Here is a 15,285-nt window from a genome sequence, read left to right on the forward strand (position 1 = left end):
AAAAATTCTAATATCCATACATCTCTCCTATATTGCTATTTTTATTGTGGGCACATGAGATACAATGTTCTAGTGTTAACCATTTGTAAGTAGGCAGTTTAATGGCATTCACACTGATAGGCATCTCCCCCACCCAGTGAGTGAATACTGTAGATATTGAAAACAGAAACCTGATACCTATTTGGCAACAATTGGTCCTTGTGGCCCATAGACAGAGGAGCACCATCTTGAAGTCTGTAGAATATTGACTCTTTAGAGGACCTCATAGAAGTAGGCATAAACCTTACTTAGCATGGTCTTCAATGCTCACTAATATAGAAAATGCCAGGACTTCCCTTCTTAAGAGTGAATAACACAGAGATGTATACACAGCATCTTATTTATTCATTTGCTGGTGGACACATGTTGGTTTTTTGTTTGTTTGTTTCATTTATGGTGAGTTAAAACTGTGAACATGGGACTGGAAATATCTCAGGCTCTGCCTTTGTTTCTTATTGGCATACACACATAAAGGCAATGCACTGGAACACATGAAAATTCTCATTTACAGAAAAAAACAAAACAAAACAATGGAATCTTGAAATTAGCCAGCAAATGGATGGAACTAGAAGAAACCACTCTGATAGAGGTAACCCAATCACAAAAAGACAAACAGGGCATGTAGTCACTCATATATGAATTTTAGACATAGAGCAAAGGATTACCAGCCCACATTTCACTCAAGATCTCCTGGGCACATTGGGAGTATGAGGGGAAGGGAGTGGGACCTAGGAGAATGAGAAGGGGAGAAAAGGAGGGGCACAGAAGACATGAGGGAGAAGGGCGTTTGAGTTGGGGAAGAATAGAGGAGAGCAAGATAAGAAATACCACAATATAGGGAACCATTATAGGTTTAAAGAGAAATCAGGTGCTAGTGAAATGTCTGTAGATCTACAACAATGAGACCAATTAACAATCTAAGCAACAGAGGAGAGGCTACTTTAATGCCCTCCCCTGACAATGAGATTGATGACTGACTTATATTCCTATACTATAGCCTTCATCCAGCAGCTTGTGGAAGTTGAAGCAGACACCCACAACTAATCACTAAACTGAACTGGAATCCAGTTGCAGGGAAGGAGGAGTGATGAGCAAAGGGGTCAAGGCCAGACTGGCGAAACCCACAGAAACAGCTGTCCTGAACAAAGGGAACTCATGGTTCCCAGACTGATAGATGGGAAATCAGCATTGGACTGCTGTAGACCCCAGGAATGTGGGTGTCAGTGAGGAGACCTCAGAAATCTATGGGGCCTCTTGTAGTAGAATAGATCTTACCACTAGCATAGGAATAGACTTTGGGAGCCCATTCCACAATGAGTGATAATCCCTGAGCCTAGACACAAGGGGATGAGCCTGGGCTCTTTCCCAAAGAATATGACAGACACTGAAGTCCTCCCCCCTATGGAAGGCATCACCCTCCCTGGGGAGGAAAAAGGGTATGGGATAAGTAGGGTGATAGCTGGGGGGGGCAGAGGAGGAGGGGAGGCAGAGGGAACTGGGATTGGCATGTAAAATAATCTTGTTCCTAAATTAAATAAAAAATGGAGAGGGGAAAAAAAAGAAAATTCTCATTTGAATATTTTTAGGTATTTGACAGTGTTTCCATAGACTATGCCACTATGCTAACAGGGTGTAAAGGTGTCAGATTTCTCACACACTCCAGGAAGGTTGTAATTTTCTGTCTTTCTTAAACAGTAGGAATCTCCAAGGGTGTGAAGTGGTACTTCATTGCACTTGCCTCATGAAACTCACTAAAGATGAGTGATGCATTGTCTCCTTTCATGTGTTGCTTAGCCATTGGGACACTTTCTTAGAGCAATATCTATTTGATTCCTCTTAAGATTTTTAAACTTCTGAGTCTGTTGCTGTTCTTGCATCTGACCTCAGATGTCATCTTTCTCACCACTGATCACTTAATAGATAGACTTTTTATAAGTATTACTCCAATTCTGTAGAATGACATTTGACTGTGACAGTATCTTTTGCTGAGCACTTTTTAAAGGTTTTACAAGGATTCTAATTATTTATTATTTTGACCCCTCTAATGGGTGTCATATATTTACAAATAAAACATTGAAGTTTCTAATATATGAATATTTTCCCCTGTTTTCTTTTAAGGCTTTTAGTTTAAATCTTATACTTTGTATATAGGTACCTTTCTACTTAATTTTTGTTTGTTTGTTTTGTTTCAAGACAGAGTGTCTCTGTGTAGCTTTGGAGCCTATCCTGGCACTCATTCACTCTATAGATCAGGCTGACCTTTAATTCAGAGATCCACCTCTCTAGTGCTGGGTTGAAGCCTGCACCACCAACGCCAGGCCTCTACTTAGTTTTTGAGCATGCTTTAGTCAGGAAGACAAGCTCATTCTATTGAAAATTAGTATCTAGTTTTGCCAGAGCCATTTTTGGAATGTTCCTTTTGAATGGCATTAGTACACATGCCAAATTTTTAAACTTGTAAAAAATAAATATATCTTTTTTTGTTTTATTTTTGTTTGTTTTCCAATTTTAAATTTAAATTAGAAACAAGCTTGTTTTACATGTCAACCCCAGTTCCCCCTCTCTCTCCTCCTCCCCTGGCTCCAACTAACCCCCCATCTCATCCTCTTTCTGCTCCCCAGGGAGGGTGAGGCCTTCCATGAGGGATCTTCAAAGTCAGTCATATCATTTTGAGCAGGGCCTAGGCCCTCCCCTGTGTGTCTAGGCTGAGAGAGTATCCCTCTGTGTGGAATAGGTTCCCAACATCCATTCATATGCTAGGGATAAATACTGAACTACTACCAGAGGTCTCATAGATTGCCAAGGCCTCCTCACTGACCCATGTTCAGGGCATCTGGATAAGTCCTATGCTTGTTTCCCAACTATTAGTCTGGGGTCCATGAGCTCCCCCTTGTTCAGGTCAGCTGCTCCTGTGGGTTTTACCAGATTGGTCTTGACCACTTTTCTCATCACTCCTCCTTCTCTGCAACTGGATTCTAGGAGTTCAGTTCAGTGTTTATCTCTTGGTGTCTGCTTCTGCTTCCATCAGCTATTAGATGAAGGATCTAGAATGTCATATAAGGTAGTCATCAATCTATTATTGGGGAAGGTCATTTAAGGAAGCCTCTCCACTAGTTGGTGTCATCCCTGTAAAAGATAAATTCAATAGCTCACATTGGAAGATTTCTGAAGTTCAAGTATATGTACTCTGTTTTTACTAATTACTATAACTTTAAAAATCCCTCAATATTCACATTAGAAAATGAAAATGATTTATATTCGCAACCAGCAAATTGGCTGTAGATAAACCTACAGTTTGGGCAATATTAGGGTAATATTTTTCAAGGATTGGCCACATGGAATTTTCAAAAAGTTATATTACATGGTTTATAATTATTTGTAAGTCATATCCTATATATCATGATGTTAATGTGTATGTTATTGTATGGATCAATAATGTTCTCTCCAGGCTCATTTATTGAAGGTTTTGTACCCAAGGTAACAGTGGTCAGAGGTAACAATACCATGAGATCTCAAACTTCTATAATAAATGAATCCATTAAAGGATTCTAACTGAATACACTGTTGAAAAGTGATAGAAACTAGGGACAAGTTGCAGGAAATATGTCCACTGCATTTGTGACTCTGAAGGTTACCAATTGTCCCTTACCATGTTTCTCCTTCTGGTCATTATGAACTAAGCAGCTTCACTCCACAATAAGCCCCCCATTGGTTTGTATTGCCTTAACATGAGTCCTCAGAAATGGACTGTGAGTCTAAAGCTCAAGGACAGAGAATAAAACAAAGGTTTCCTATTTGTTTTTCTCCAGTATTTTGTCACAGAGATGGAAAGCTAACACATATATACATACCTGTTTTACAGGAGGAGCAGGCAGTAAATCTTAGGCACAATATTGATGCTCCAGCACCTAAAACCTGTAATAACCCAGGAAATAACACTGCACATATTGGAAATATAAGCTCTGATGGGATGATGGATAGAAGTCAAAAATATAAAAAAGAGAGTGAAGCAGCAAAAATTTCGCCAATTCCTAAGGTTGTCCAGCACAGTATGCCTCAAAGGCATTCTACCAGATTTAAGGTAAAAGAGCGGAAAAAAATCTTTTTCAGAAAACATAGCTTAAGTAAACCTGCAGCAAATCAATGCTTAAATTTTAGAACAGGGTTGGTTTGCATGTGTTGTGTTTCTGTAGATAAATTCAAAACAATATCTAATGCAAAGTTGCAAGGACTAGCTGAGTCACACTTAGATTTCTGACATTTATTTTACCTCTCTCTGTACTTGGTGTTCCTACTCTCTGTAGGGTAAGCATCTTTAAAGATGGATTTTATTTCTTTTTTCCCATTGCATATTGATTTATGTGTATTGTTAGTCTAAACATCCTATGTAACTTCTGTAAAATAATACCATAAATATATGAATAAAATGGAAGGAAACATAAAGGGTCTCCCTCCATAGTGAACCAATCCCCAGATGGGAAAGTTGGTCTAATGTTTTCACTAGATGGCTGGATAGCATACCATCTACTCTAGTCTCTCTCTCTCTCTCTCTCTCTCTCTCTCTCTCTCTCTCTCTCTCTCTCATCTTTTTCATTTTCTTCATAAATTAATTCCCATGAATTCAAGGGAATTCATGATGTATTCTCATGTATTCTGTTTCTACTATACCTACAGATTCTGAGAGTTTAGGAAATCAATGTTTGTTTCCATAGTTAAAAATAAATGACACATACACAAAACAAATCTAGGTAATGCAACTGCTATTCATTTTCCAACAAAATCATTCTAGTACATAGGCAACATGACTAGTCCTTGTCATATTATGGCATAAAATATCTCATGGCAGAAAACACTTTCATCTCAGATAATTGCATCCATGCATGCAGACACCTCCCCTGGCTGATATCAGTAGAGAGAGAGATGCATATTGAATTCCATCTAATGGAGATCACTGCATGGAAAATCAAGCCATCAGCAAAGAAGTGGTTATGGCATGATCATTTCTGTATTGTGTGACATGTTCCTGGAGTACTGTCAACAAACATAAACTTTAATCTTTGCAAAGAGAGTTTCTGTAAACTGTGTGTCACACTAATGCTTTTTATTTTGCATGGTGCTTTTCCCCAGAGAAATTTCTTTTACCTTTATTTCTTGCCACAGTTGCAATTCATTTCTGACTGACATGCTGACAAATCTATTCAATTCCTTTATATTATTGTACAACCATTGATTATTTCAACATATTTCAGCTCCATAGTTTTCCTTTTTAGAATAAATACTGTTCCCATTGTCTGCACAGATGGCTTGAATATATATTCAGGTTCAAGGGGGAAGTACATGTTCCATATATTAGGCTTGCCATGTCTTATTTAAATCTGGTAGCTTGACTTTGGACAGCTAACTGAAACCTTTTCCCTATCACCAAAATTGTCCTTTAAAATTTAAAATTTATCAGCACCAATATAGCATAGTTTTAAAGACCAATATGGTCCATCTGTTTATGTATAACAAGTGAGCAAAATGCTGAGTTACCAATGGCGTCTTAAACTAAATATTATGTCAGATTAAACCAATCCCCAGATGGGAAGCTGGATCTAATATTTTCACTAGATGACTGGATAGCATGCCATCTACTCTAGTCTCTCACTCTCTCTCTCTCTCATTCTGTCTCCTCTCTCTCCCTTTCTGTCATCTTTTTTTTTTTCATCCTCAAGTCATTCCACACCATATTCCTTATAGCTACATTACAGATCTCTATTCATCTTGACTTCTGGTTAATTTATGAGCATCCCTCTTTCTGCCACTTGACTCCCCACAGGCATTCATATTCTATCCCATCAATGCTTAGCTTCCTTTCCTGTTTAAATGGAATCACAATGAGCCGGAGACAGGATACATTTAGAGTTGCATTCTATTTAGAACAATGATTATTTTTCTGGTTTACATCTCTAAAATCAAGGACTTTGCTCACCTAACACAGCACACACAACTCTGGGTAAGTTATATGTACCTGTTGGGTAATAAAAATTAATAACCTCTTAATGTGGACTAAGGAGAACATCCCTCCATTGATGGTGGGAATACAAACTTGTACAGTCTCTGTGGAAATTAGTAAGGTGATTTCTCAGAAAATTAGGAATCAACCTTCTTTAATATACTGCAATACCACTTTGGGGCATATACCCAAAGAAGGCACACTCACACCACAAGGACATTTGCTCAATTATTTTCATAGCAATATTATTTGTAATAGATAGTATGTGGAATAAACCTACATGCCCCTCATCCAAAGAATGGATAAAGAAAATGTGGTGTATTTACACATTGGAGTACGACTCAGCAGAAAGAAACAATGACTTCCTAAAATTTGCATACAAATGGACAGAACTAGAAAAAAAAATCCTGAGTTAGGTAACACAGACCCAGAAAGACAAATATAGTATGCACTCACTCATAAGTGGATACCAGACATAAAGATACCTAGCCCACAATCTACAACCTCAGAGAAGCTAGAATCCTCTTCCAGAAATAGAAGGAGCAGATGTAGAAATCTACACCTAGCTGTTGAGCCAAGCTGCTGGAGTACAATTGAAGTGAGGGAGGAGAGATAATATGAACTGTAGAGGAACCTGTAGACATGCCTGCTTAGGGCCTGGCTACAGGTCTGCCTGACCACCCCTGCAAGGGCATGGTCAGGGTGATGTAGAGTGAGAGTTTCAGTGGCTGGTCACTTTTGGTTTTGCTTTTTGGCTTGCTGTACAGACCACTGCCTCACCGGCTGGCTAAGTTGCTCTGTAAGTAAGGCTTTTCCCTATTAAATACCCTTATATTTCTACTTGGCTCCGTAATGCTATTTTCCCACTTTAATGAAAAAAAGAAGTAAACCCCTAGGCCCAGTGACAGCTCTGCCTCCAACTGCTCTCCTGGCAGGACCCGGCACGCCTGGACATTTCCGACACCCAGGTAACAGTGACACCTCCATCCACGAGAAGAGAACCAACATCAGAGTATTGGATCTGTTTGCATCTGCCAGAAGGGAAATGTGGTCCTACACCCACCAGGAGAACAAGAAACACTTGCTACACCCACCAGAAGAAAGGATGAGAAGAGGACAAGGTAAAAGCACATCCAACAACAGAAAACCCAATATGACACCACCGGAGACTAGGAACCATAGACCAGTAAGACCTCAACATCATGATGCAGATGAACCAGAGGAGAATGACCTTAAAAACATCCTCAGGAAAATGATAGACGAACTCAAAGAGGACATGAGAAAATCACTTAAAGAAATTGAAGACAAAACAAAACAAAAATTACAAGAAACAGTTCAAGACCTAAAAACCGAAATAGAGACAATAAAGAAAGCACAATCTGAGGCAATGCTGGAAAGAGAAAAGCTGGGTAAACGATCAGGAACTACAGATGTAAGCATAACCAACAGAATACAAGAGATGGAAGAGAGAATCTCAGGAGTTGAAGACACACTAGTGGAAATAGATTCATCAACCAAAGAAAATCTTAAGTCCAACAAATCCCTAACACAAAATATCCAGGAAATATGGGATTCTGTGAAAAGACCAAACCTAAGAATAATGGGTATAGAAGAAGGTGAAGAAATCCAACTCAAAGGTGCAGAAAACATATTCAACAAAATCATAGAAGAAAATTTTCCCAACCTAAAGAAAGACATGCCAATGAAAATACAAGAAGCCCACAGAACACCAAATAGACTGGACCAAAACAAGGTCACTTTGCCACATAATAATCAAAACACCAAGCATACACAGCAAAGAGAAAATATTAAGAGCAGCAAAGGAAAAAGGTCAAGTAACCTATAAAGGCAAACCTATCAGAATCACCCCTGACTTTTCTTTGGAAACTCTGAAAGCCAGAAGGTCCTGGATCAATATTCTACCTACACTAAGAGACCATGGATGCCAGCCCAGACTACTATACCCAGAAAAGCTTTCAATCTTTATAGATGGAGAAAACAAGATATTCCATGATAAAACCAGATTCAAACAATACATATCCAGCAATCCAGCCCTACAGAAAGTACTGGAAGGTAAACTGCAACCCACGGAAGTTAACTACAACCAGAAAAACATAGGCAATAGATAATCCCAATTTTCCAACAGACAAAAGAAAAAAGGGTTATAATCCCACACATAATCTTGCCATCATCACCAAATCAAAAACAAACAAGAATGAACAATAATCAATGGTCATTAATATCCATCAACATTAATGTCTTAACTCTCCTATAAAAAGACACAGATTAGCAGAATGGATAAGAAGACAGACTCCTTCCTTCTGCTGCTTACAAGAAACTCACCTCAACCTCAAAGACAGATGGTACCTAAGAATTAAAGGTTGGGGAAAGATCTTCCAATCAAATGGACCCAAGAAACAAGCGGGGGTAGCAATCCTAATATCCAACAAATTGGACTTTAAACTAAAATCAGTCAAAAGAGATGAAGAAGGTCATTTCCTACTCACCACAGGAGAAATCCATCAGGACGAAGTCTCAATTCTGAACATTTATGCCCCAAATACAAAGGCATCCACGTTTGTAAAAGAAATGTTACTAAAACTCAAATAACACATAAAACCGCACACACTTATAGTGGGAGATTTCAACACCCCACTATCCAGATGTCTCACCACTGGACAGGAACACCAGACAGAAATATAACAAAGAAACAGAAGAACTAATAGAAGTTATGGTGCAGTTGGACTTAACAGATATCTATAGAACATTCCACCCAAATACAAAACAATTCACCTTCTTCTCAGTGCCACATGGAACCTTCTCTAAAATTGACCACATACCTGGCAACATAGCCAACCTCAACAAGTACAAAAAAAATTGAAATAACCCCCTGTGTCTTATCAGACCACCATGCTTTAAAATTAGAATTCAACAACAACAAGAACTACAGAAAACCTACAACTCATGGAAATCAAATAACACCCAACTGCACAATTCATGGGTCCAGGAAGAAATAAAAAAAAATTAAAGATTTCCTAGAATTCAATGAGAATGAGGACACAACATATCCAAACCTATGGGATACGCTGAAAGCAGTGCTAAGAGGAAAGTTACAGCGCTAAATGCCCATATGAAAAAACAGGAGAATAATCACACTAGAGAATTAACAGCACAACTGAAAGCTTTAGAAAACAAAGAAGCCAATACACCCTGAAGGAGCAGACACCAGGGAATAATCAAATTGAGGGCTCAAATCAATAAAATGGAAACTAGGAGAACAATACTAAGAATCAATATAACAAAAAATTGGTTATTTGAGAAAATCAACAAGATAAACAAACCTTTATCCAAACTTACCAAACAACAAAGAGTGAACATGCAACTTAATAAAATCAGGAATGAAAAGGGGGTCATAAGAACAGACACAGTGGAAATCCAGAGAATCATCATGTCATACTTTGAAAACCTATATTCCTCAAAATTTGAAAATCTAAAGGAAATGGACAATTTTCTGGACAGATTTCACTTTCCAAAATTAAATCAAGAACAGATAAGCAACTTAAATAGACCTATAACCTCTAATGAAATTGAAGCAGTCATTAGAAGTCTCCCAACAACAACAAAAAAAAAAAGCCCAGGACCAGATGGCTTCAGTGCAGAATTCTACCAGAAATTCAAAGTACAGCTAATACCAATTCTCCTCAAATTATTCCACACAATAGAAGCAGAAGGGCCATTACCAAACTCTTTCTATGAGGCCACAATAACCTTGATACCCAAGCCACACAAAGATATGACTAAGAAAGAGAACTGCAGACCAATATCCCTCATGAACATTGACGCAAAAATCCTCAATAAAATATTGGCAAATCGAATCCAAGAACACATCAGAGAAATCATCCACCCCGATCAAGTAGGCTTCAATCCAGGGATGCAAGGATGGTTCAACATACGAAAATTCATCAATGTAATCCACCATATAAACAGACTGAGGGAAAAAAATCACATGATCATCTCACTAGATGCCAAAAAAGCCTTTGACAAAATCCAACATCCCTTCATGATAAAGGTCCTGGAGAAGTCAGGGATAACAGCAACATACCTCAGCATAATAAAAGCAATATACAGCAAGCCAACAGCCAACATCAAATTAAATGGAAAGAAACTCAATGCAATTCCTCTAAAATCAGGGACAAGACAAGGCTGTCCACTCTCTCCATCCCTCTTCAATATTGTACTTGAAGTTCTAGCTAGAGCAATAAGACAACAAAAGGAGATCAAGGGAATACAATTCAGAAATGAAGAAGTCAAACTCTCACTATTTACAGATTGATAGTCTACATAAATGACCTGAAAAACTCAACCAGGGAACTCCTACAGCTGATAAACACCTTCAGCAATGTGGCAGGATACAAGATTAACTCAAAAAAAAAAAAAAAAAAAAAAAAAACTGTAGCCCTACTATATACGGATGACACATTGGTGGAGAAAGAAATCACACTTTACAATTGCCATACCTGTGTGTGCAAATTTGATTTCATCTTTAGAAAGTAGTAAAGTTAGATGCCTGCCAAAAAAAAGTGACACACTGGAAGACAAATGTCACACAATTTCAATTTTATGTGTATCCTAGAAATGATGAACTTATGGGAACAGAGAGCAGAATTAGGGCTATTAGGCTTCAATGTGGGACTATTAACAATGGGGAAAGGATTGGTTTAAGGATATAAAATTACAGTTGGACAAGAGGCATAGACTCTGAGAAGACTTGAGGTCTACTGAGAGCATGATAAATATGGTTGATAACAATATGCTATATTTTAAAAATTGTGAGATAGTATATTTAAAGTGTTCTTAAAACAAAAATGATGAATATGTGTAATATAACATGTTAATTGGTTTAATTTAGCCATGCCATTGTGAACATACTGTATTCTGTATCATAATTGTGCATGACTTTATTTATGAACTAAATAAACGAATGAAAAAAAAGAAAAAAGAAGTAAAGAACATGATGGGGAAACCCACAGAATCAGTTGACCCGAGCTAGTGAGATATCACTGACACTGGTCTGACAAATAGGGAATCTGCATAAGACCAAACTAGATTTCCTTAATATTGGTGACAATATTGCAGCTGGGGCAATACAGAAAGCCATTGGCAGTGGGTCCAAGATCTAACACTAATGCACAAACTGACTTAGTGGAGCCCACTCTATATGGAGAGACACCTTTCTCAGCCTAGACACAGGGAAGCTGGGGTGGGTGTGGAGAGGTGCCTTGGTCCTGCCTCAAAGACATGATGGGACACACTTAGTAGATTTCCTAGGGTAGGCCTTACCCTCTCTGAGAGCAGAGAGGAGGTGGGTAGGGGGAAAGTGGGGATAGCTGGAGGAGAAGGGAGAACTGCAGTTAGAATTTAAAAAGTAAATTAATAAATTAAAAAAAAGAAAATAGTGGAGTACAGTAGAACATCTTGTAATCTCAGGGCTTGGCAGGCAGGAGGGTCATGGGTTCAAGGTCATTTCTTATCCTACAATGAGATTGAGGCTAGCCTTGGCAATATGAGACCCATCTTAAAAACTTAAACTCTTGTGTGAAAACATAAATTATATCACAAAAATTAATAACCTCTCATGAGGCTGTTGGCATACATACCCTTATTTCTTAAGTCATGTAATAGTAAAAACAATAACCCTGAGTTCTACTTCTCTAAGAATACTATTCCAATTTCATAGTTTCATTTCTGAAAGTCATTTATTTGTTGTTTAGTTGACTATAAGCATCATGTTATCTCATACACAAGGATGTAGTCTTTCTTATTCTTACTACATACTACTTTTGTTTTCAGTGCTGTAGATAGAACTCCAGATCTAATGAATTCTAGGCAAGGATTCTGTCTCCAAGCCACAACCAAAATTTCTAATTATTCTCAAATGGAAAGAAGAAAAAAAGGCTTTAACTACAGGCAATTAAGGAATCTGAGAAAGGCAGAAATATTTTTCCTCAGGGAAATCATATTTATTTTTTGTTTCTGCATTGTTTTATTTTAATTGGTTTCATTGGTTATTTAATACCAATAGTCATCCCTGAAAAATATGCATATAAGTAACATTATATGGACTAAGCATGTTACATTTATATATTCAGGAATGTAAGCAATTAACAAAAAAGAAGCCACAAATTTGGAAGAGTAAGTAGGAGGACATAAGAGAAGGATGGAGGAAAAGGTAGAAATGGTATAATTGGATTGTAACCTCAATTTATTTTTTGAAAAATGTAAAAAGTACATTGTAGTCTAGGGAACTAGGATTAACTAGGGACAGGAAAATCTCAGCAGTTTGCTAGCCAGCCTGTCTAGCCAGAATGGTGAAAGCTCCAGATTCAGTGATGGGTAGTGCCATAAACACCGAGGTGAAGTTTTTAGGCAAAGAAGATTTTCAAGGATCTATAGCCTACACACACACACACACACACAGAGAGAGAGAGAGAGAGAGAGAGAGAGAGAGAGAGAGAGAGAGAGAGAGAGAGAGAGAGAGAGGGAGAGAGAGAGAGAGAAAGAGAGAGGGAGGGAGAGAGAGAGAGATTATTATATATTGTTCTGGATTCAACAGTGCTACTCTCTGATCACAACAACTATAAGATGGATTTGCTGGTAAGGTCCTCAGAATCTAAAGCAGTGCTGGGAGATAATCTGTTGTTTCCTGTTCAGTCAAAATCTTAGTTCTATACTGTAAATATCACATAAGAAAGCATCAGGCTACAGCTGTACTCTGATGGCCACTTTAACAAACTCATCAGATCTCTGAATTTTAGTTACATCTAGGGTTGACATTATTTGCTGTGCTTCATTGTCCTACTGTGTTTCTTTGCAACATGGGAGGGAAAAACACCTCACAACCACCTCAATTTTAGTGGTCAGTTTTCATTATTTTCCACAATTACTTAAACCTGGTCAAGAGCACATGAATTTACACTATAACTTGTTTCCATGACATCTTTATTTCTGTAATATTTCAGGGTAGGTATATATTTACTCTTCTACTTTGTTTTGTATGTTTTTTGTGATGACTAGGGAAGATCCTTTTTTTTTTTAAATTAGTAACAAACTTGCTTCAAATGGAAATCCCAACTCCCTCTCCCTCCCATCCTCCACTATCCCCCACCAAACTCCCAAGCCCCCACCCCACCCCTCCTCTGCTCCCAAGGGAATATGAGGCACTCCATGGGGGATCTCCAAAAACTGTCATATCATCCCAAGCAGGGCCTAGACTGTCCCCCATGTGTCCAGACTGAGAGAGCATCCCTCCATGTGGAATGGGCTCCCAAAGTCCACTTGTGTGCCAGGGATAAGTACTGGTCTGCTACCCAAGGCCCCATAGATTGCCTGAGGCCTCCTCTCTGAAACAAATGTTCAGGGGATCTGGATAAGTCTCATGCTGACCTCTCAGCCATCAGTCTGGAGTCCCTGAGCTCCCCCTTGTTCAGCTCAGCTGTTTCTGTGGGTTTTACCAGCCTCTTCTTGGCCCCATTGCTCATCACTCCTCCCTCTCTGCAATTGAGTTCCAGGAGTTCATGTCACTGATTAGCTGTGGGTGTCTGCCTGTACTTCCATCAACCACTAGATGAAGGCTCTAGGCATATAAGGTAGTCATCAGTCACATTATTGTGGAAGGGTGTTTATGGTAGCCTCTTCATTATTGCTCAGATTGCCAGTTGATGTTGTCCTTGTAGATCTCTGGAAATCTCCTTACTGGCAGATTTCTATTTAAACCTATAATGGCTCCCTCTATTATGATATCTCTTATCTTGCTCTCCTCTATTCTTCCCCTGACTCAACCTTCCTGGTCCTCTTCTCCCCTCCTCTTCTCCCCCTCTCTTTCTCCCAGATCCCTCTCCCCTCCTCCCCATGCTCCCAAGTTGCTCAGGAGTTCCTGTAACATTCCCCTTCTCTGTCGTACCATGCATGTGTCTCTTTCTGTTTCCCAGATTCTCTGGCTGTGGGATTGTAGGCAAACAATCCCCTCCCCCATGTTTAAAATCCATATATGAGTGAGTACATACCATGTTTGTCTTTTTATGACTGAGTTACCTCACTCAGGATTGTTTCTTCTAGTGTCATTCATTTGCCTGCAAATTTCAAGATTGCATTCCCCCCCCCAGTAGTACTCCATTGTGTAAATGTACCACATTTTCTCTATCCATTCTTCAGTTGAGGAGCATCTAGATTGCTTCCAGGTTCTGGCTATTACAAATAAAGCTGCTACGAACATAGTTGAGCAGATGTTCTTATTGTATGATTGTGCATCTTTTGGGTATATGCCTAGGAGGGGAATTGCTGGATCTTGTGGTAGACTGATTCCCATTTTCCTGAGGAACCACCATACTGATTTCCAAAGTGGCTGTACAAGTTGGCACTCCCACCAGCAGTGGATAAGTGTTCCCCTTTCTCCACATCCTCTCCAGAATAAACTATCATTGGTGTTTTTGATTTTAGCCATTCTGACAGGAGTAAGATTGTATCTCAGAGTTGTTTTGATTTGCATTTCCCTGATTTGCTAAGGATGTTGAGCACTTTGTTAAGTGTCTTTCAACTACTTTAGATTCCTCTATTGGAAATTTTCTATTTAGTTCTGTACCCTACTTTCTAATTGAATTATTTGGTGTTTTGGAAACTAGCTTCTTAAGTTCTTTGTAAATTTTGGAGATCAGCCCTCTGTCAGATGCGGGTTTGGTGAATATCTTTTCCCTTTCTGTGGGCTTCCATTTTGTCTTGCTGACTGTGTGCTTTGCCTTATAGAAGCTTTTTGAGACTGACATACACTAAACAAGGAACTCTTTGCTAAGATGAGAGAAATACCATCAAATGAGAACCTTGTTCATTTTTTGTTACTTCAATGATGTTGCACATTATTTACTCAAATCAGACACCGGTATTTCTGCTGTTTCTGTGCAGGGTAGCATTGTATTTGCTGTTCTTCAATGCCCTGTATCTCTACCGTAACTGATGGAGATTCACTTCTCGGAAGTTGAGTGGGGAAAGCATTCCTGTAGAGTGTGCCATTTCCAGACAATGTTCTCTTAATTTTTTAATGCAGCTATTATTGTGATTTATAATTGCATTGAAGGTTCTCTGTAATCTTTTTCAGAATATGTTCATTGTTATTAGTGAAATCCTTAACTCCTTGGAAGGGATGTTTCATGGACCTTCTTAATAATAGAAAATTTTGTTTACCGAAAGAGTTCAAACTT

Source organism: Cricetulus griseus, chromosome 7 (genome assembly GCF_003668045.3).
Source record: "Cricetulus griseus strain 17A/GY chromosome 7, alternate assembly CriGri-PICRH-1.0, whole genome shotgun sequence".
NCBI lineage: Eukaryota > Metazoa > Chordata > Mammalia > Rodentia > Cricetidae > Cricetulus > Cricetulus griseus.